We start from the raw sequence: 20238 nt of genomic DNA, 5'->3' as shown, positions 1-20238 counted from the left end.
TTTCCCCCATCTGTAAATTCTCTCTTCACTTTCTTATTTCCTCTGCTCTGTATCAGTATTTTAATGTGTATCATTCTATTTATTAATTCTTAGTATTATTTCCTGGGCTTTAGGAGTCCTGTTAAAAAGTCATCACCTGAGACTATAAAATTATAGTGCGTTGTTATTAATTCTAGTCACTCTATTGTTCAAAAGAACACCAGAACTTGTTCCTTCTATCTAATTGCATTTTGTATCTGTTGATCAATTCCTTCCAAATCCCTTCTCCCTCTACCTTTTCCAGGATCTGGTAATAATTATTCTACCTCTATTTCTATGAGATCAACTTTTTTAGTTGAGTGAGAACATGTGGCATTTGTCTTTCCATGCCTGGATTATTTCACTAAACCGTCTTCCAGGTTCATCTGTGTTACTACAAATGACAGGATTTCATCTTTTAATGGCTCAATAGTATTCCATTATGTATATGAACCACATTTTCTTTATCTGTTCTTCTGTTGATAGACATATAGGCTGACCAGTAACTAGGACATTATGAATGATGCTGTAACAAAGACAGAAGCGCTGATATCTTGTTGACATGTTGATTTCACTGCCTTCATGTAAATGCCCCAGTGATGGCATTGCTGGGTCATGTGATAGTCTAGGTGAAAACCTTGGGATCATCACTGATTCCTCTCTTCCTTTCACATTCTCTATCCAATCCAAGACAAAATACTAGTCAGGTTATCTTTAAACTATTTCAGAATCCTGCTGTTCTCACTGCCTGGTCCATCGCCTCTCACCTGGATTATTACAACAGCCTCAAAACTAGACCCTCTGCTTCTCCATTAGTTCATTTTCAACAGAGTAATACCATTACAATTAGTGTGCCAGAGCAGGCCACTACTGTGCTTGAAACCTTGAAGATGTCCTATCTCTCTTGTAGAAAGAGCACTCAGTCTCTATAATGGCCTTTGAGTCCTGTGCCACCAGGTGGGTAGTCACATGTTACTTCTCTGACTTCACTTCCTGCTATCATCTCTTAACTCACTGCTCCACACACGCTGTCCAGATCCCACTATCCCCAAAAGAATAGTCACATGACTGCCACTGGAATTTTGTGCTTTGCAGTCCCTCTAGTGGAATGTTCTTTCCCTAGATATCTCCAAAACTCTGACTCACTTCCACAGGTATGATTTTCTCAGTGAGAAAAATGTCTTTGCTTGCCTTATCTTCTCATCTTCCCGGATGCCTACTTTTGGGATATCCCAGGGTACAATGCTTGTTCCTTTCCATATATTTTTTTTGTCATGATTTTAAATACAAAACAAATGTCAACGCATGCATTTATACCCAGAGCCTAAGCCTCTTTTAGATTCTCCAAAATCTCCCCTGACCCTACTCCAACACCACCCATACCCTTGGTGGTGTTTTAATTTTTCCACAGTACTTACCACCACTTAAAAAAAATGTCTATTTTATTTTTTGTTAGTTTTGATGGTGTTTACTACTATCTTCCTCTACTGCGGGGAGTCAGCAGACTATAGTCTGTAGATCAAATCTGGTCCGTTACCTGTGTTTGTAAGGACAGTTTTAATGGAACACAGGAATGCTCATTAATTTGTGCCTTGTTTACATGTCATCTGTGACTGCTTCTGTGCTGTAGTGGCAGAGCAGAATTCCTAACGACAGAGATCCTAGGGCCCAGAAAGCCTGATGTCTTTACTCTCTGGCTCTTTGTCGGAGTGTACTGTCTCTGAGGGCAGGGATCTTTGTTTTATTCACTGCCCTGTCCCCAGGGCCTAGAGAGGTCCCTGGCCTGGTTGTCACACAATAAATATTTGCTTATTTAGCAATCACACATTATGTTGTTTATTTACATAAACTTAAAAAATTAAATTCTATGCTACAAAGAACTCGAGGCTAACAGAGTTACACAGCCTACTGGATTCTAAACCAAACAGTCTGGCCCTAGGGCGATTTCATTGTCCATATTTAACAGGATAATTTTGTAGTGGAGATGGCATGATAATGGAGTGACATTCTAATTTGTCCAATATAGAAGCCAATGCAAGTTGGCTCACATGACGGCTTAATAAATGCTAATAGATGCTGATGTATGTATTACAAAAATTAAAGAGAGAAGGTACCAGGAAATATATTGGCCTAATATGTTGTATCTAAAATTATTTTGAACATGATGCCTACAGTCATATGTCATCTATTATTGCTTCCCTTCGAGGAAATCTACTAGTGCTTTGATGCTGTTTGAATTCATTTAGTACGACTGGCACTGAGTTCACGTTTGCTTATTTAACATACCTGTTAAATGTAAAAGGGTCAAAATCTGGCCTTAAAAAAATGTATTTATACATACTTATACATAAAGTAAAAGATTTTTATGTAACAGGCCCAGCTTACTGTGGATAAATCTTGTTTCTACAGAATGTCAAATCAAGAGATTTCGACATGTTATTGTTAATAAGATAGGTATCAGTTTTTATTTTCCAAAGTAGTATCACAAAAGAATAATGAGTATAAGCATATTCATGCCAAGTGACTTTTCAGATTAGATATTTCTATACACACTGTGTGATTCTATGAGTGTGAGGATATATAATTGACATTTTTTTGAGGCCTATCTTCAGATCCAGAATTTATAACATTTCTACTCAGTGTGGCCACATGGTGGTGTAAAACAATAAGATATGGGTAAACAAAAGAAAATCGCCGCAAACGATCAGCTGTGTGGTCTCATTGGGTTGACTGGCGGGGACCTTGAAAAGTCATTCTGTTCATCACCTTGCCTTTAGGCAGGATCACACTTAAACCTTTCAAATGAGACTGATGAGAATCTATTCTGTTTTAAAGACCTCCACAGAAGGACATTGCTCTGCTTTCCTCACTGATTCCAGAGTTTCACAGCCATAAATAGCATCTTCCGCAGTTTTAATCTGCTGGCTTTAGTTCTCTCTCCAGTGCTAATGTAACCCAACTGGACTTTATCCTCGGAATAGTGGTTCTAAATATCCTCACAATAATTTATTACTCTTCGCTTTCCTAGGTTAATTAATTAACCCCACTAGCTTCAATCTTTCTCCATGGGTTCTCTCTCTCTCTCTCTTTTTTTTTTTTTTTTTGCCATTAGTCAGTTGCATGGTTGTCTCTTCCCCAACTTGTTAAGTTCTACCTTTTCTTCTACCACTGGAAATTAACCTATGTCTTTGTATCCAGTTATTTCACTTACGTAACTTGCACAGGTACTTCTTGGAAGTGTGTGTGTATTGGGAAGTTCTAGCTGCAAAATCATTTCATATTATCAGCATCCTTAGGAGCTCATTTCTTTTCTCATGTACTTACAAAAACCTCAGGAATACACATTCATGTCATTAATCTTAGATAAATTAATATTGATGCAAAATGTATATTTCTTTTAGATATAAATGTGCATTAATATGAAAGAGATGCTATTCTGATCAGAAAAAGAGCCAAACTAGCAAATTCACTCTAGCAAACACACAGGCACACGTAGAGGAAGTATCTTTTTGTAGGTGCACGCATTTTCCACACAGCAGCCAGCTGCAGTGATTGGAAAAAAAGTGTAAGTGTAAATGACCTCAAATAAAATCCAAGCTCCTCTGGTGACTTACAAGCTTCCGTAAGCTGCTCCTGTAAGCTGTTCCTGTTTTTCTCCTGAGCACATTTTGAATCACCCTCCCATCAAGTTCTCCTGCTTTCCCACTCCTCAGGCAGAACATTATCCTTTTCCTGAATAAGCTTCACATGTCACAATTACTTGTTGGTTTACTAGTTTATTGTCTTCTTTCTCTAGACCTGTGCTGTCCAGTATGGTTACCACTAGCCATATGTGGGTATTTATATTTAAGTGAATGAAAATTTATAAAATTTAAATTTAAACTCAATGTCTCAGGTACCAGTTACACTTCTGGTGCTCAGTACCCACTTGGAACTAGTGGTTACCATACTGAGTGGCACTGAACATCTCTGATGTAACGGGAAGGTCCACTCTAGATTGTGGGCCACAGGAGCCTACCATTACATTACCTCATACGACACCTGGTAAATAGTAGGTACTCAATTATTTTTATTTATTTTTTAATAAAAACTATGTCTATTTATGTGCTGAATAATTCGTCTGCTTTTCCTTGGGTTTTGCACTGATTATCCACCCCTCTTTCTCTGCCACTAGTTACCTGAAGTTTGTCAGGAGGCTCAGGCCTTCCAGTGCTCTGAGTTCATGCATTTCAGTACTTGATAGACACTGGAGAAGTAATAGTTTGGTTTTGGGGTCTTTGTAACACATCAATCTTTGTGCTTAATTTTCATAGCTAGAAGTTGTCCCTGGGATGAGGGTTCTGCCTTTTGCAGCCCTAATCTAATTCACAGGTTCCTGTTTTGATTGTCCCAAATTCTGATTATCACTGGGGTCCTAGTCATGTTTTTCTCCTGCAAGACTGTCTAGCAATGCATCATAGACTTTCTTGAAGTATATAGCCTATCTACTAGTCTGGAATTTCACATATTGCTTGTTTCTAGAGTTTGAATTGGTAACTACAACAAACAAAAACAAAAGCATTACTACCACTGTTTGCAACTGCAACCAATATTTACTGAGTGTTTCCAACTGAACTATTGATATGACATTTGTATTTTCCAAAAAGTAGGTGGCAGGGGAAGGATTCAAATTTTGGCCTCTTAACCACAATTCTGCATTACTTTCACATTGCACTCTTTCCCTGAACATCTTTTTATGAGACTCTGGTTTCTTTTATTGGATTTCCTGATGGTAATTTCCTGCCACATTTTGACTGTTGGTGTACTCTCTAAAAACTCTAGTCCCTGTGACTGGTTAAACGGTGTGGTAATACTATTGCCTGTTCATGCTGAGAGTCCTTCCCCCTTGTCCTCATCCCCTGCCTGTCTCACCAGCAGACACTTCTCCTTAGTTGGCTTATTAATCTGACACAGTCAATTTTTCGTTTCCTGACCATGTCAAGAGAGGTGTTATCGCTTTAATAAAAAACACGTTTGGTTAAGAGGTCTGGATGAATATGACTCATTTCAGATTATTTATGAAGGGTTTACTTTAAATTTTTTTCTTGTGTAGATCCCAAATACTAGAAAATGCTTCTTATTTTATTATAATAGGAAGTTTTGGGGTCATAGTAACATGCACAAGTTGATGCTAATCTCCATAAGATTCCAAATTGACTATTGATGTGACATCCATATTTCAAAAAGAAACCAAAATACATGCACTTTATATTCATAAAGAGATTTACAAATATTAAGTACATAATGTTAACTTGGAAGTATGAATCATAAGCAGGATTTTTAAGGGGTCAAATCATCCCTTTTCATTGTAATTGAAATGATCCAGTGCTGAGAACTGAACAGTGGCTAGCATTACTTTTTTTGTTATTTAAAAATGTATTTTTAACTTTTGGGGTTGGAGATTGAACCTGGGGGTGCTCTGCCACAGAACTACATCCCAAGACAGAGTCTTGCTGAGTTGCTGAGGTTGGCCTCAAACTTGCGATCCTTCTGCTTCAGCTTTCCCAAGCCACTGGAATTACAGGCATGTACCACCATGCCTAACATTATTATTACGTGGTAATGAAGAAAACAAGAACTGCATTTTTTTTTTTTTGGCCAGGGACATATTACTTGCAAGAACTGGAAGGTGAAAAAGCATTCATGCAGGATTTGAGGGTTTGTGTAGAGGAAGAGAGTGAAAAAAGTACAGAAAATTATGTCAGGACAAAATGTGATAGACTTTGGATTCCAGGCAGTTGAATTCGAGCTTTGCCCTGTAGGTGTGGAGAATAATTGAAAATTTTCAACAGGGAGAGTAATATGGAAACTTTTGGTTTTGAAACTTCAGCCATTGCTAGTGTGGATTCCATGATGGGAGGGAGTCTTACACGGCCAGGACTGCTCAGGCTTGCATTTGGCAGGGACAGTGATAGCCTCTGGACACACTGTGATCATGAATGTCCCTGGTCTGCTTTTTGGGCATGGTTTATAAACACTGTCCCTTGGTATTTGGACTTGGTTTGCTGTTGAGGATGAAGAAAAGCAGCTGGGGAACCTGGGTCCTGATAGGATCATGTGGATATAGAAAGGGATATGAGTGCCTGTTTTTAGTGGACTCATTTGCATATCTCATAAATTCATTAATTCCACAAAAATGGAATTCTAAGATGAATAGGCCATTTTCTATTATTACGTTCTAATGGGGAGGCAAATAGGCACAAAGATAATTATATCAGCATGAATAAAGTGGAATCGATGTATGCATTAATGTAGCTGAGAAGACTGGTGATGTTCGAGGAGGGGGACCTGGATCAGCTTAAAGTGATGAGCAAATTTAGCCAAGCAAAGGGAGAATAAGGCTGAGAAGCACACTCTAGGCTTGGGTTACAGCTTGAACACAGGTACAGGGCTTGGACTAGAAGGAAAGGTCCCAGCAAGACCATCTTGCTGAATTTAGAGAAGGCAGGCAGAAATATAAGGCATGCAGGAGCTTGGATTTTATCCAGTGGGAAATGCAGAACCATTGCAGTGTTTTAAGTAAAGAGTAGCCTGGGCAGTTCTGTGGTTTGGATAGAGTTGGTAACTCCTTGGAGAAGAAAAGTGAGAAGACTGGAGATGGTAAGTTGCTTTAGGAGCTCTTCTGAAACACAACAGATAAGCCTCAGCTAGGGCAGCGATGGTAGGGAAACAGAAAGCGAGTACCATTTCTAAGCACCAAGTCAAGTGACAAAAGCAGATGAGACGGCAATTCAGACCTTAAATATAGCGCAGTTCATTCTGTCTCGGGGCAGGGGTCGTTTCCACAGACTAGGGGTGTCCTACTGATAAATCTTGTGAGAAAAGGAGAACCTAAGACTGACTTCTTTCCTTTTGCAGATGGATAAACTAATATATGATGCTCAAGGAAACCATAAATAATGAAAAACAATAATGAGCTTGGTCTGAAGCCAATATTGTAATTCTTCAGGGGACCCTGATAGGGATCACAAGTCAGGATCAAGTTAAATAATGTGTTGTCATGCCTCTGAGGAGTGTTGACAAAAACTGGAAAACCTCAGAAAAGCTTCTGTAGCATGCATTCTTGAAGGTCTCCTTCTGGAGCATTCCCTCAATGAATGATTCTGCCAGGCTCCTGTCTCCTGCCCCACTATATCCCAGGCCACTCCCCCATGACTCAGAGTCAAACCCCCATTCTTGGAACATTCCTCACCAGTAGAAAGCACCCGCACCTTTTGGTATGAGTGAAAATACAGAATGTATGTTTTTCTAATCTTGAATATGATCACAAAGTTTTAATGGATCAAAGGAAGGGGAAAAATTAGGATAAAATAAAGAATGCCATCTTAGGTCATCCTGAAAAAGGGACAAATGCTAGAGGAGAGACTGACTGTACAAAAATAGGCAATCCTGAATTTAATTTTGCTTCCAGTAGTTCACACCAGCAGTTTCTGGAGCCAATATAAAATGTAAAGCAGTTGGAAATAAGAGTACCCAGAGCAGAAAATAAACCCATTCACAGCAGAGGAACAGCTTCCAGTGAAAGTAGCCAGAACTAACTGTCCTGTTACTCCCTAGAAATAGTGAATCAAAGCACAGTCTTTCTGCTTGCCACTCTACCTCCTGATGTCTGCTTGGACAGGGACATGCTTTATTATACGCAGGGGTTATACAGTCTGATAAAACATCTTAAATTATTAGGTATATTATACAACTCAATCGTAGTCAAAAACTCATTTGCTTATATCTCAAGAATGTTGAGACCCACATATATGACCATTATGGTTTAGGATAAAAGGTTTCCCCACAAAAGCTCCTGGGTTAATGTAGGAATGTCCAGAAGTAAAGTGACTGGATAGTGACAGATGTGATCTAATCATTCCATCCTAGTTTGAATGACTGGTGGTAACTGTGGGCAGCTGGAGCATGGCTGGAAGAGGTGGGTCACTGGGGATATGCCCTGGAAGGGTGCATCTTCCCTGTGGCCTCTTCCCTTGTCCCTCTCTTTCTGCTTCCTGATCCCATTAGAACTGAGCAACGTTCCCCCTCTGGGACCTTATCCCATCATGTGCTGCTTCTTCTTGGGCCCAGAGCAATGAGTAGGGTGCCTATGGACTGAGACCTTTGAATGTCTGAGCCCCAAATAAAATTTCCCTCCTCTAAGTTGTTCTTATTCGAGTGAAGCCAACCCCTTGTTCTGGAGCAAGGGCTAGGATGTGGCAGTGAGCTAGAGTGTGGTGGTGAGCACAGGCCATGGGCACGTGGAGTCTGTCATTCCAGTGCAGGCTGAGGCCTGTCAATCCATGGCTGAGGCAAGCCAGAGTGCACTGACCTGGTGCACTGACCTGTCACACCATGACAACCTGGTCAGGGACCAGCTCTGTGCAGATGCAATAGAGTTCCAAACCTCTGAGCATCTGTAATCAGCAGACCTCAACCTCCAGCTTCCCCATGAGCAGCAGAAAAAGGAAGGGGACAGACCTGAATGGGATTGCAGGGCTAACCAATAGTGTTGGTACTTCCCAAACGCCAACTGGCATAAATTTGGACCAATAGCATTGACCCAAGTGCTGTATGGATCCCTGGACTAGCACCCTTGAGCTTCCCTCTTGCCCCTGCCCAAGCTCCTTTCACCCTTTTGTCCTGTGGATTTCATTCTTCAGATTTGCAAGACAAGAAACCATAGAGGTTGGCAGTGAGCTGCTGGGGTCTCTGGCAACACTGGAGGGCATGGCCCCCATTAAGAGCTGCAGAACTGAGAACTGCAGCACACCACTCAGTGGTGGTGGTGAAGAATCAGGCTTTGCCAGCTGTGACCCTCAGTGCCCACACGGGCGGGCATCCCCTGCTGTGATTAGCTGCTAACACTAAAAACAGCCTTTCTTGGCTGCAGAAGCCTGCAGCTTGCACAGGTCCCACCTGCCAACAGAAGTAGAAAATTGAGTTTTGTCTCAAACTCCAGTTTCAACAGCAAAGCAAAAGCTGACTAAAACAAGGAGGGAGTGAGGACAAGCGATTAGTTGGCATAGACAGACCCCAGGCAAGTGAACTGTGTTTTTGAAACTTGGAACCCTTTTAATAAGAAATTCAAAAGTATACACAGTCTACATTGTGGTGAGGTTGTCAAGGCAGCCTACAGACAACTGTTTCAACCAAAGTTTATGGAAATGGCATATAGTTACCAGTTATACAATGTTTTGTCAATGAAATACAATCCAATAAAAATGTAAAGTGATTTAATACTTCTGAATTTTCTAACAGTAAAATCAGGTTTCCTATTCAATGTTTCTGAACAAAGGTCATTCTTAGAAATTTTAGGTAGTTATTTTTGTGTTATGTGACACTATCCTATTCATCGTAGGAGGTTCAACATCTCTGGGTACCTCACTCTTTCTACCAACAGTGCTTGCCAATTACTTTGATAACCTAAACATCCCAATCGCTTCCCAGGATATGGGAAGAAGTTGAGAACCACTTGGAGATGTTTATGGAGATTCTGAAGGAGTGCATAAGCACAGATAGGTAGATCAAACAGATTTTTAATTTTTTACTTCACAGTGTTCCTTAGCTGGGATCATATTATCAAAAGAAACATTATTCTCAGTCATGAAAAGGACAATACTTTTGACTTTCAAATGAAATAATAAAGAAAAACAAGAATAAAAACCACATTTTACTGGAAGAGTATGTGTTCTTAAAAAAGGTTCCCCAAGTTAAAAGTCATCTATACACAAGTAGATGAATAGGACTATTCACAGTCCTATGTGAAAGGTGAACATAGGCAATGGAGCCATGTAATCTACTCTTTTACGACATGCTCGATAATTTGTGATAAGTCACAAATCCAAGTCTTTGTTCTAACATTCTATGTCCATTTCCAGAATAAAGACATTTATAATAATTCCCTGTATTCTAAAGGGTGTATAACTAATAATATGTATACAACAACTTGAAGTCTATGAAATCATCTCTAAATTTTAGATTGGTACCATTGTAATTCATGTTATTATTTTTAACCTGAATGAACATGGAGAAGATGAATGTTGAAAGTTGAGTCGGTTGGTTCCAACTCAGGTAAGACTGGCCCCTGTACTGAAAGGACAGGGACACTGTGAAGGAAGGTCCTAATGGGTTATACACAGAGCTGGAGAAAGGTAGCTCATACTTGGAGAGCCTGTTTCTATTACACAGGACACTTGTGGTCCAAGAAGGGTGGATCTTCAAAACAATCTGATACAAAGCATTCTAAATTTATCCAACGAAGAGAGCTACATCATCACTACCAACAATAACAACAACAAAAACCCTGTGGAAAAGTCCACAAAGATGCAATAGAGTCAGTTCTCCAACAGTTAACAGCTCCCTGGTGGAGGACTGGCTTATTATTCCAAAGGACCAGAGGGCTTCAAAGTAATACAGCAGCACTTGCTGATTTTTATGAGTGATGGGTATCCACAATGGATATCAGGCAAAATTCTGTTGTGTTCATACTTGCTTTCAGGCCATTTCTAGACTCCCTTCCAAAAGTCCATGGCCTCTGCTCTGACCCTGCTTCTCTTTCTTTCTAATGTTCTCTGTTTATATTCTGGCCACTACAGTCCTCACTAAGGTCAGTGTTATAGGATTCAACCTTTTCGTTTCTCAAAGCCTTCCTTCAAGCATATCCTTTCTGTGTCTAATTTTTTCAAGATAATAGTACAACTAGAGATAAGCAAGGAATTTGAGAAATGTCAGAAAATACCCTACCTCCAAAATGTTCTTCTCAAAAACAAAGTGACATAAAATGATACTTTTTTTTCTTTCCAGTTGAGATATTAAACAACACTGCACATTTGTGTTTCCTTGGAGGTGAAGGCATTATCATTCATTAATAATTGTGAGTGAATTATTTTTCATCAGATTAACAGAAGGCAACACAGCAGAGGGGTTGAAAATTCAGATTTGGGAACTAGATTGTTTTTGTTTGAATCTCAACTCTGCCATTTGCTGGCTAAGTGACTTTGGACAAGTTATTTAACCTCTCTGTGCCTCAGTTTGCTTATATTACAATGCAGATAGCAATAGTTGCCAATCTCATGTTTGTTAGGAGGATTTGAAGCGCTCTTAAATGTAATGCATATCAAGAGGTACCTGATACTCGCAAAGTGCTCCATACCTGTTAGCTTGGCAATTAGTATTCTGCCCAGGGATTAACACTGATAATGAAGAAGATGAAATACACTTTGCTTCATTGGGAAGCTTATACCCAAACAGGATTATTTAGACTGCTTCAAAAGTATATTGATTTCCTCTGCTTCTCCTGGGAATCGAACCTAGGGCCTCATGCATGCTAGGCAAGCATTCTACCACTGAGCTACATTTCCAGCCCTGATTTTTCTCATTGTTATTAAAGTTTTCTTCTGCATTTAAAAACCCTATAGAAGCTTGTACCTACTATAGGTACTGTAGGTTTGCAAACTTATAATGAGAATGTTACTCCTTTGGTGAAATCTTCTTTAATTTATGCTTGGATATGCCTGCTTCCACCCCATCACAACACTTGGCTTGTGTCTTCTTTTAGAGGGCACTTTTAATCCTCCCTTGGAGATTGCCTACTGGCATTTTTAAATACATTTACAATATAGTAGAATTTTGTGAAAGTCAAGGATCAAACCTTACTCCTATGAATCACCAGACATGCACAGTATAGGCACTTGATAGCTAAATGAATGAATGTTGTAATCTCTGTAGGGCAGGAATTTTTGAAGTTTTGCTCATTGCTCTACACCCAAGTGTCTGGAACCAGTGATTGCACATAGTAGGTGAGTCAATATTTGTGAAATAATTTTGCTAAATGAAGGGAGGCACAGATGTACTATTCAAATGGGATTCAAATTACATTAAATTACAAATTACATTAAATTACATTAAAATTTTTTTAATTGAGGAGGACTTTATTAAATAGATTTAAAAAGGCCTTAAGGGGCAAATCTTTATCCAAGTTCTCCTGATAGCCTTATGCCTAGTTAGAGGGGTTTTGAGGTGGGAGAAGGTTACTGGGTGTGGTGTTAGGCGTTTCAGAAATCATTTCCGATTTCTGAGTTTTGCTTTTCTCGTCTACACCATGAGGGATCAGGCTACCACTCGGATTTCTCTATGACTCAGCTATTGCATATATAATAAAACAGTTTCCTGAGTTACGGCCACTCAGTTTATGAGACGTTCTTTTCTGAGGCCTCTTCTCCCAATCACAGCATTTAGAGCAATCAACCCGCACGAGCAACTGGAAGCAATGGAGCTTGGCTTTGGGACCTGCCGCCTTTTCTGTTCTCTTGTCATGGCACTCCACATCCAACCTTCGCCTCAGTCCTCCGCTGTCTCCTGGTCCAAGTTTACCAGCCCTGGATTCCATTCCTTAAGGTTAGTCATTTCTAGGCACCTGCAGCTGCTTGGGGGACACCGAAGACGCTAGCTCCTTTGGGAGAGCTGGATGATGTGTCTCAAGCCCATTGGTTCTGTCTTGCCCTCCCACACTTTTTTTTTTATTGTAAACAAATGGGACACATGTTGTTTCTCTGTACATGGAGTCAAGGCATACCATTTGTGTAATCATAAATTCACATAGGGTAATGTTGTTTGATTCATTCTGTTATTTTTCTCTTCCCCCCACCCCTCCCACCCCTCTTTTCCCTCTATACACTCCTTCCTTCCTCCATTCTTGCCCCCCTCCCTAACCCTAACTCTAACCCCAACACTAACCCCTCCCACCCCATTAAATGTCATCATGCGCTTAACCGTGAGATCATTTGCCTTTGGTTTTTTGAGAATGGCTTATCTCACTTAGCACGATATTCTCCAATTTCATCCATTTGCCTGCAAATGCCATAATTTTATTATTCTTTATGGCTAAGTAATATTCTATTGTGCGTGTATATATATATCAGAGTTTCTTAATCCATTCGTCAATTGTAGGGCATCTAGGTTGGTTCCACAATCTGGCTATTGTGAATTGAGCAGCTATGAACATTGATGTGGCTGTATCTCTGTAGCATGCTGATTTTAAGTCCTTTGGGTGTAGGCCAAGGAGTGGGATAGCTGGGTCAAATGGTAGTTCCATTCCAAGGTTTCTAAGGAATCTCCACACTGCTTTCCAGAGTGGCTGCACTAATTTGCAACCCCACCAGCAATGTATGAGTGTACCTTTGTCCCCACATCCTCAACAACACCTATTGTTGCTTGTGTTCTTGATAATCGCCATTCTAATTGGGGTGAGATAGAATCTTAGGGTAGTTTTGATTTGCATTTCTCTTATTACTAGAGATGTTGAACATTTTTTCATATATCTGTTGATGGCTTGTACATCTTCTTCTGTGAAGTGTCTGTTCATTTCCTTAGCCCATTTGCTGATTGGATTATTTGTATTCTTGGTATAGAGTTTTTTGAGTTCTTTGTATATTCTGGAAATTAGTGCTCTATCTGAAGTATGAGTGGCAAAGGTTTTCTCCCACTCTGTAGGCTCTCTCTTCACATTGCTGATAGTTTTCTTTGCTGAGAGAAAGCTTTTTAGTTTGAATCTATCCAAGTTGTTGATTCTTGCTTTTATTTCTTGTGTTATGGGAGTCCTGTTAAGGAAGTCTGATCCTAAGCAGACATGTTGAAGATTTGGACCTACTTATTCTTCTATATGATAAAGGATCTCTGGTCTGATTCTGAGGTCCTTGATCCATTTTGAGTTGATTTTTGCTCAGGGTGAAAGATAGGGGTTTAATTTCATTTTGTTGCATATGGATTTCCAGTTTTCCCAGCACCATTTGTTGAAGAGGCTGTCTTTTCTCCATTGCGTATTTTTGGCACCTTTGTCTAGTATGAGAAAATTGTATTTATTTGGGTTTGTGTATGTGTCCTCTATTCTGTACCATTGATCTGTCTATTTTGGTACCATGCCATTTTTGTTACTATTGCTTTGGAGTATAGTTGAAGATCTGGTATTGTGATACCCCCTGCTTCGCTCTCTCTACTGAGGATTGCTTTTGTTATTCTGGGTTTCTTATTCTTCTAGATGAATGTCATAATTGCTTACTCTATTTCTGTAAGGTACATCACTGGAATTTTAATTGGAATTGCATTGAATCTGTATAGCACTTTTGGTAGTATGGCCATTTTGACAATATTAATTCTGCCTGTCCAAGAACATGGGAGATCTTTCCATCTTCTAAGATTTTCTTTAATTTCTTTCTTTAGTGTTCTGTAGTTCTCATTGTAGAGGTGTTTCACCTCTTTTGTGAGATTGATTTCCAAGTATTTTAATTTTTTCAAGGCTATTGTCAATGGGGTAGTTTTCCTAACTTCTCTTTCTGAGAATTCATCACTTATGTATAAAAATGCATTAGATTTATAGCATTGATCTTGTAACCTGCTACTTTACTGAATTCACTTATGAGTTCTGAAAGTTTTCTGGTGGAATTTCCAGGTTCCTCTAAATATGTAATCATGTCATCAGCGAACAGGGATTGTTTGAGTTCTTTTCCTATTCGTATCCCTTTAATTTCTTTGGTCTGTCTAATTGCTCTGGCTGGAGTTTCAAGCACAATGTTGAAAAGAAGTGGTGAAAGAGCGCCTCCCTGCATTGTTCCAGTTTTTAGGGGGAATGCTTTGTTTTTCACCATTTAGAATGATATTGGCCATGGACTTAGCGTAGATGACCTTTACAATGTTAAGGAATGTTCCCACTATCCCTATTTTTTCTAGTGTTTTGAGCATGAAGGGGTGCTGTATTTTATCAAATGCTTTTTCTGCATCTATTGAAATAATCATGTGATTCTTAACTTCAAGTCTGTTGATATGGTGAATGACATTTATTGATTTCCTGATGTTGAACCAACCTTGCATCCCTGGGATAAAACCCACTTGATCGTGGTGCACTATCTTTTTTTATGCGATTTGCTAAAATTTTGTTGAGAATTTTTGCGTCGATGTTCATTAAGGATATTGGTCTGAAAGTTTCTTTCCTCGATGTGTCTCTGGTTTAGGTATCAGGGTGATATTGGCTTCATAGAATGAGTTTGGGATGGTTCCCTCCTCTTCTATTTCATGGAATACTTTGAGGAGTATTGGAATGAGCTCTTCTTTGAAGGTTTTGCAGAACTCACCTGAGAACCCATCTGGTCCCGAACTTTTCTTTGTTGGTAGGCTTTTGATGACTTCTTCTATTTCATTGCTTGAAATTGATTTATTTAAGTTGTGTATGTCCTCCCGGTTCAGTTTAGGCAATTCATATGTCTCTAGAAACCTGTTGATGTCTTTGAGATTTTCTGTTCAGTTGGAGTATAGATTTTCAAAATAGCTTCTAATTATGTTTTGTATTTCACTCGTGTCTGTTGTGATATTTCCTTGTTCATTCCAAATTTCAGTAATTTGAGTTTTCTCTCTCTCTTTGTTAGTGTTGTTAAGGGTTTATCAATTTTGTTTATTTTTTCAACAAACCAACTCTTTCTTTTGTTAATTTTTTCAATTGTTTATTTTGTTTCAATTTGTTGATTTCAGCTCTGATTTTAACTATTTCCTTTCTTCTACTACTTTTGGTGTTGGTCTGCTCTTCTTTTTCTAGGGCTTTGAGCTGTAGTGTTAAGTTGTTTATTTGTTGATTTTTACTTATTTTGTTGAATGTGCCCCATGAAATAAATCTTCCTCTAAGTACTGCTCTCATAGTGTGCCAGAGATTTTGATATGATGTGTCTTTGTTCTTGTTTACTTCTAAGAATTTTTTTATTTCCCTTCTGATGTCTTCTGTTATCCATTCATCATATAATAGCATATTATTTATTCTCCAGGTATTGGAGAAGTTTCTGTTTTTTATTCTGTCATTTACTTCTAATTTCTATCCATTATGATCTGATAGAATACAAGGTAGTATCTCTATCTTCTTGTAGTTTTAACAGTAGGTCTGTGGCATAAAATATGGTCTATTTTTAGAGAAGGATCCATGTGCTGCTGAGACGAAAGTGTATTCATTCCTTGTTGGATGGTATATTCTATATATGTCCGTTAATTCTAAATTGTTGATTGTGTTATTGAGATCTATGGTTTCTTTATTCAATTTTTGTTTGGAAGATCTATCCAGTGGTGAAAGAGCTGTGTTAAAATTGCCTATTATTATTGTGTTGTGGTCTATTTGATTTCTGGAATTGAGAAGGATTTGTTTGACTTACATGGATGAGCCAATGTTCGGGGCATAGTTATTTATGATTGTTATGTCTTGCTGATTTATGCTTCCCTTAAGCAGTATGTAATGTCCTTCTTTATCCCTTCTGACTAGTTTTGGCTTGAAGTCCACATTATCTGAAATGAGGATGGATACTCCAGCTTTTTTGCTGTGTCCGTGTGCATGGTATGTTTTTTCCCATCCTTTCACCTTTAGTCTATGGGTATCTCTTTCTATGAGATGAGTCTCTTGCAGGCAGCATATTGTTGGATCTTTCTTTTTAATCCAATCTTCCAGTCTCTGTCTTTTGATTGATGAGTTCAGGCCATTAACATTCTGGGTTATTATTGTGATATGATTTGTATTCCCAGTCATTTGACTCATTTTTGTTTTTTGACATGATTTGGTTTCTCCTTTATTTGACTATTCCTTTAGGCCAGTTCTTCCCATTGCTAATTTACATCATTGTTTTTCATCTCTTCCTCATGGAATATTTTGCTGAGAATGTTCTGTAATGCCGGCTTTCTTTTTGTAAAGTCTTTTAGCTTTTGTTCATCATGGAAGGATTTTATTTCATCATCAAATCTGAAAGTAAGTTTTGCTGGGTTTAAGATTCTTGGTTGGCATCAGTTTTCTTTCAGAGCTTGGTAAATGTTGTTCCAGGCCCTTCTAGCTTTTAGGGTCTGGATTGAAAAATCTGCTGATATTCTTATTGGTTTCCCCCTGAATGTAATTTGATTCTTTTCTTTCACAGCCTTTAAAATTTATTTTGTATGTTAGGTATTTTCATAATAATGTGCCTTGGTGTGGGTCTGTTGTAAGTTTGTATATTTGGGGTCCTATAAGCCTCTTGTACTTGGTTTTCCACTTCATTCTTCATATTTTGGAAATTTTCTGATATTATTTCATTGAATAGATTGTTCATTCCTTTGGTTTGTTTCTCTAAGCCTTCCTCAATCTCAATAATTCTTAAATTTGGCCTTTTCATGATATCCCATAATTCTTGTAGATTCTGTTCATGATCTCTTACCATCTTCTCTGGTCAATTTTTTTTTCAAGATTAAATATTTTGTCTTTGATGTCTGAGGTTCCATCTTCCAGTTGTTCTATCCTATTGGTTATGCTTTCTGTGGAGTTTTTACCTTGGTTTACTGTTTCCTTCATTTCAAGGATTTCTGTTTGTTTTTTTTTCAGTATCTCTAACTCTTTATTGAAATGATCTTTTGCTTTCCATATTTGCTCTTTTAACTGTTGATTGGTGTGATCATTTAATGCCTGCATTTGCTCTTTCTTCTCCTGGGTTGCTTCCCTGATTGTTCAATTATGTACATTCTGAGCTCCCTTTCTGACATTTCTTCTGCTGTGCTGTCATTGGGTTTTATTGATATAGTATCTAGGTTTGTTTGGGACATTTTCTTCCCATATTTTTCATATTGGTCAGATGTCAGTGGTACTCTGAGATATTGTAGATTTCCTCTATTTGCTTATAGTGTCCCTGTAGATTTCCAGTACATCACCTCCCAGCCTTCAGTAGCCTAAAGTCTTGGAGGAACTTGATAATGCAGTGCTTCCAAAGGAAGCTGCCCCTAGCCCACTACTGGGTCCAGGGCTTGGGGCTGGTTCTGCGTGGAAATCCTCTCACTGGGCGGTCCTGCTCCTAGAAGCTGGCTATAGACAGGGCCTGCCCCCACCTGAGGGAGCCAGGCTGCTTGGGGAAAGCCTCTTGCTGTCCTGCCTTGGTTCCAGAAGCCGCCTATCGGCCGGGCTTTGTTGCTGGGTTCAGGGCTTGTGGTTGGCTCTGTGCAGAAAAGTTCTCACTGGGCGGGCCTGCTCCAAGGAGCTGGCTGTAGATCGGGCCTGCCGGTGGAGAGAGCAGGACTGCTTGGGGAAGACTCTTGCTGCCCTGCCCTGCTCCAAGAAGCTGCCCCTGTCAGGGCCTGCCGCCCAGGCCAGGCTTCACCTGGTGGGGGAGACTCACCCCCGGCTCTATGTTCGTCCCAGTCTCTCAATACCTCCCCTTCTTGAGTCCTGAGTTCTGGAGTGACGGAAGATACAGTCACCCTCTAGTCCGCCATCTTGAATCTGCCACATTAAACATTTTGAATGATATTCCTCCAGAAAAAGTGTGCAGAGGAAAGCAAACTATGACATATAGGGTAGAATGTTTGCTTAATTTTTTGGAGGTATTTCTGCTAGGAGGGGAAGGCAGTGGTAGTTGTTATCTTTAAGCTATATTCTGTTTGTAGTCACAGTTACCACCTCATTCATTCAACCCAAAGTTATTGACCACATACTTTGTGAAGGGCACTGTGGCTGATGATAGGTGGCCCAAGACAGGAAAGACACACAGGAATATTGATCACAGAGCTATGTCTGAGCTGCTGGAGACATTGCAATAAAGTGTGGTACTCTCACTACTTGTGACTATGGTGTGATGGTCAGCCAGTCAAATTCTAAGAGAACACCCCTGTCCAGGCCTTGGTTAGAGAGAAACAAGACTAGGTGATTTTTTTTTTTTTCTGGACATTTTGAACTCCTTTCTTAAAAAAATTATTCTAATTAGTTATACATGACAGCAGAATTTATTTCAGCTCTGGTTGTACATGATGCAGAATCACATCATTTGTGCAATCATACCTGTACATAGGGTAATAATGACCATCTCATTCCACCATCTTTCCCACTCCCAAGCCCCTCCCTCCCCTGTGCCTTATCCAAAGTTCCTTCATTCTTCCCTTTCCCTTTCCCTTTCCCCCAATTATGGATCAGCATCCACTTATCAGAGAAAACATTTGGCCTTTGGTTTTTATGGATTGGCTTACTTTGCTTAGCATGTTATTTTCCAACTCCATCCATTTACCTGCAAATGCAATAATATCATTCTTCTTTAAGGCTGAATAATATTCCATTGTGTATATATACCACATTTTCTTTATCCATTCATCTATTGAAGGGCATCGAGGTCGGTTCTACTGTTTAGCTATTGTGAATTGAGTTGCTATAAACATTGATGTGGATGCATCATTGTAGTATGCTAATTTTAAGTCCTTTGGGTATAAACTGAGGAATGGGATAGCTGGATCAAATGGTGGTTCCATTCCAAGTTTTCTGAGAAATTTCCATAGTGGTTACACCAATTTGCTGTCCCACTAGCAATGTATGAATGTACCTTTTTCCCCACATTCTCACCAATACTTATTGTTGTTTATATTCTTGATAATTGCCATTCTGACTGGAGTGAGATGAAATCTGAAGAGTAGTTTTGATTTGCATTTCTCTATTTGTTAGAGATGTTCAACATATGTTAGTTGATCAAATGTATATCTTCTTCTGTGAAGTATGTGCTCAGTTCCTTAGCCCACTTATTGATTGGGTTTTTTTTTTTTTTTTTTTTTTTTGGTGTTAAGTTTTTTGAGTTCCTTATATATCCTGGAGATTGGTGCTCTAGCTGAGGTGTGTGTGGTAAAGATTCTCCCATTCTGTAGGCTCTCTTATTTTTCCAAATGAATTTCATGATTGCTTTTTCTATTTCTATGAGGAACACTGTTGGGATTTTAATTGAAATTACACTAAATCTGTATAATGCTTTTGGTAGTATGGTCATTTTGACAATATTAAATCTGCTTACCCAAGAACAAGGGGAATATTTCCATCTTTTAAGATCCTCTTCAATTTCTTTCTTTAGTGTTCGGTAGTTTATATCTCTGCTAAGCCCAAGGTCAACATCATTCTGAATGGAGAAAATTTGAAAGCATTCCCTCTAAAAACTGGAACAAGACAGGGATGTTCTCTTTATCACTTCTATTCAACATAGTCCTTGAAACTCTAGCCAGAGCAATTAGACAGACTAAAGAAATTAAAGGGATAAGAATAGGAAAAGAAGAATGCAAATTATTACTATTTGTTGATGACATGATTCTATACTTAGAGGATACAAAAAATTCCACCAGAAAACTTCTAGAACTAATAAATGAATTCAGCAAAGTAGCAGGGTATAAAATCAACACCCACATCAAATGCAT

General features: G+C 39.0%; 1 protein-coding gene and 1 long non-coding RNA gene across 2 annotated transcripts in view; both read right to left on the bottom strand.

The window, feature by feature from the left end:
• LOC306670514 overlaps nucleotides 1-20238 on the bottom strand; it is a 1027288-nt gene that overhangs the window by 495790 nt on the left and 511260 nt on the right. The gene's annotated exons all lie outside the window — the stretch shown is intronic.
• The window catches only part of SPATA16 (spermatogenesis associated 16), a gene marked incomplete at its 3' end in the record, with an annotated part of 281791 nt that overhangs the window by 97937 nt on the left and 163616 nt on the right, over nucleotides 1-20238 (bottom strand). The gene's annotated exons all lie outside the window — the stretch shown is intronic.

Source organism: Sciurus vulgaris (assembly GCF_902686455.1).
Source record: "Sciurus vulgaris genome assembly, chromosome: 10".
Lineage (NCBI taxonomy): Eukaryota > Metazoa > Chordata > Mammalia > Rodentia > Sciuridae > Sciurus > Sciurus vulgaris.
Note: the sequence above shows the minus strand (reverse complement) of the source record. Positions and strands in the feature narration are given on the sequence as shown.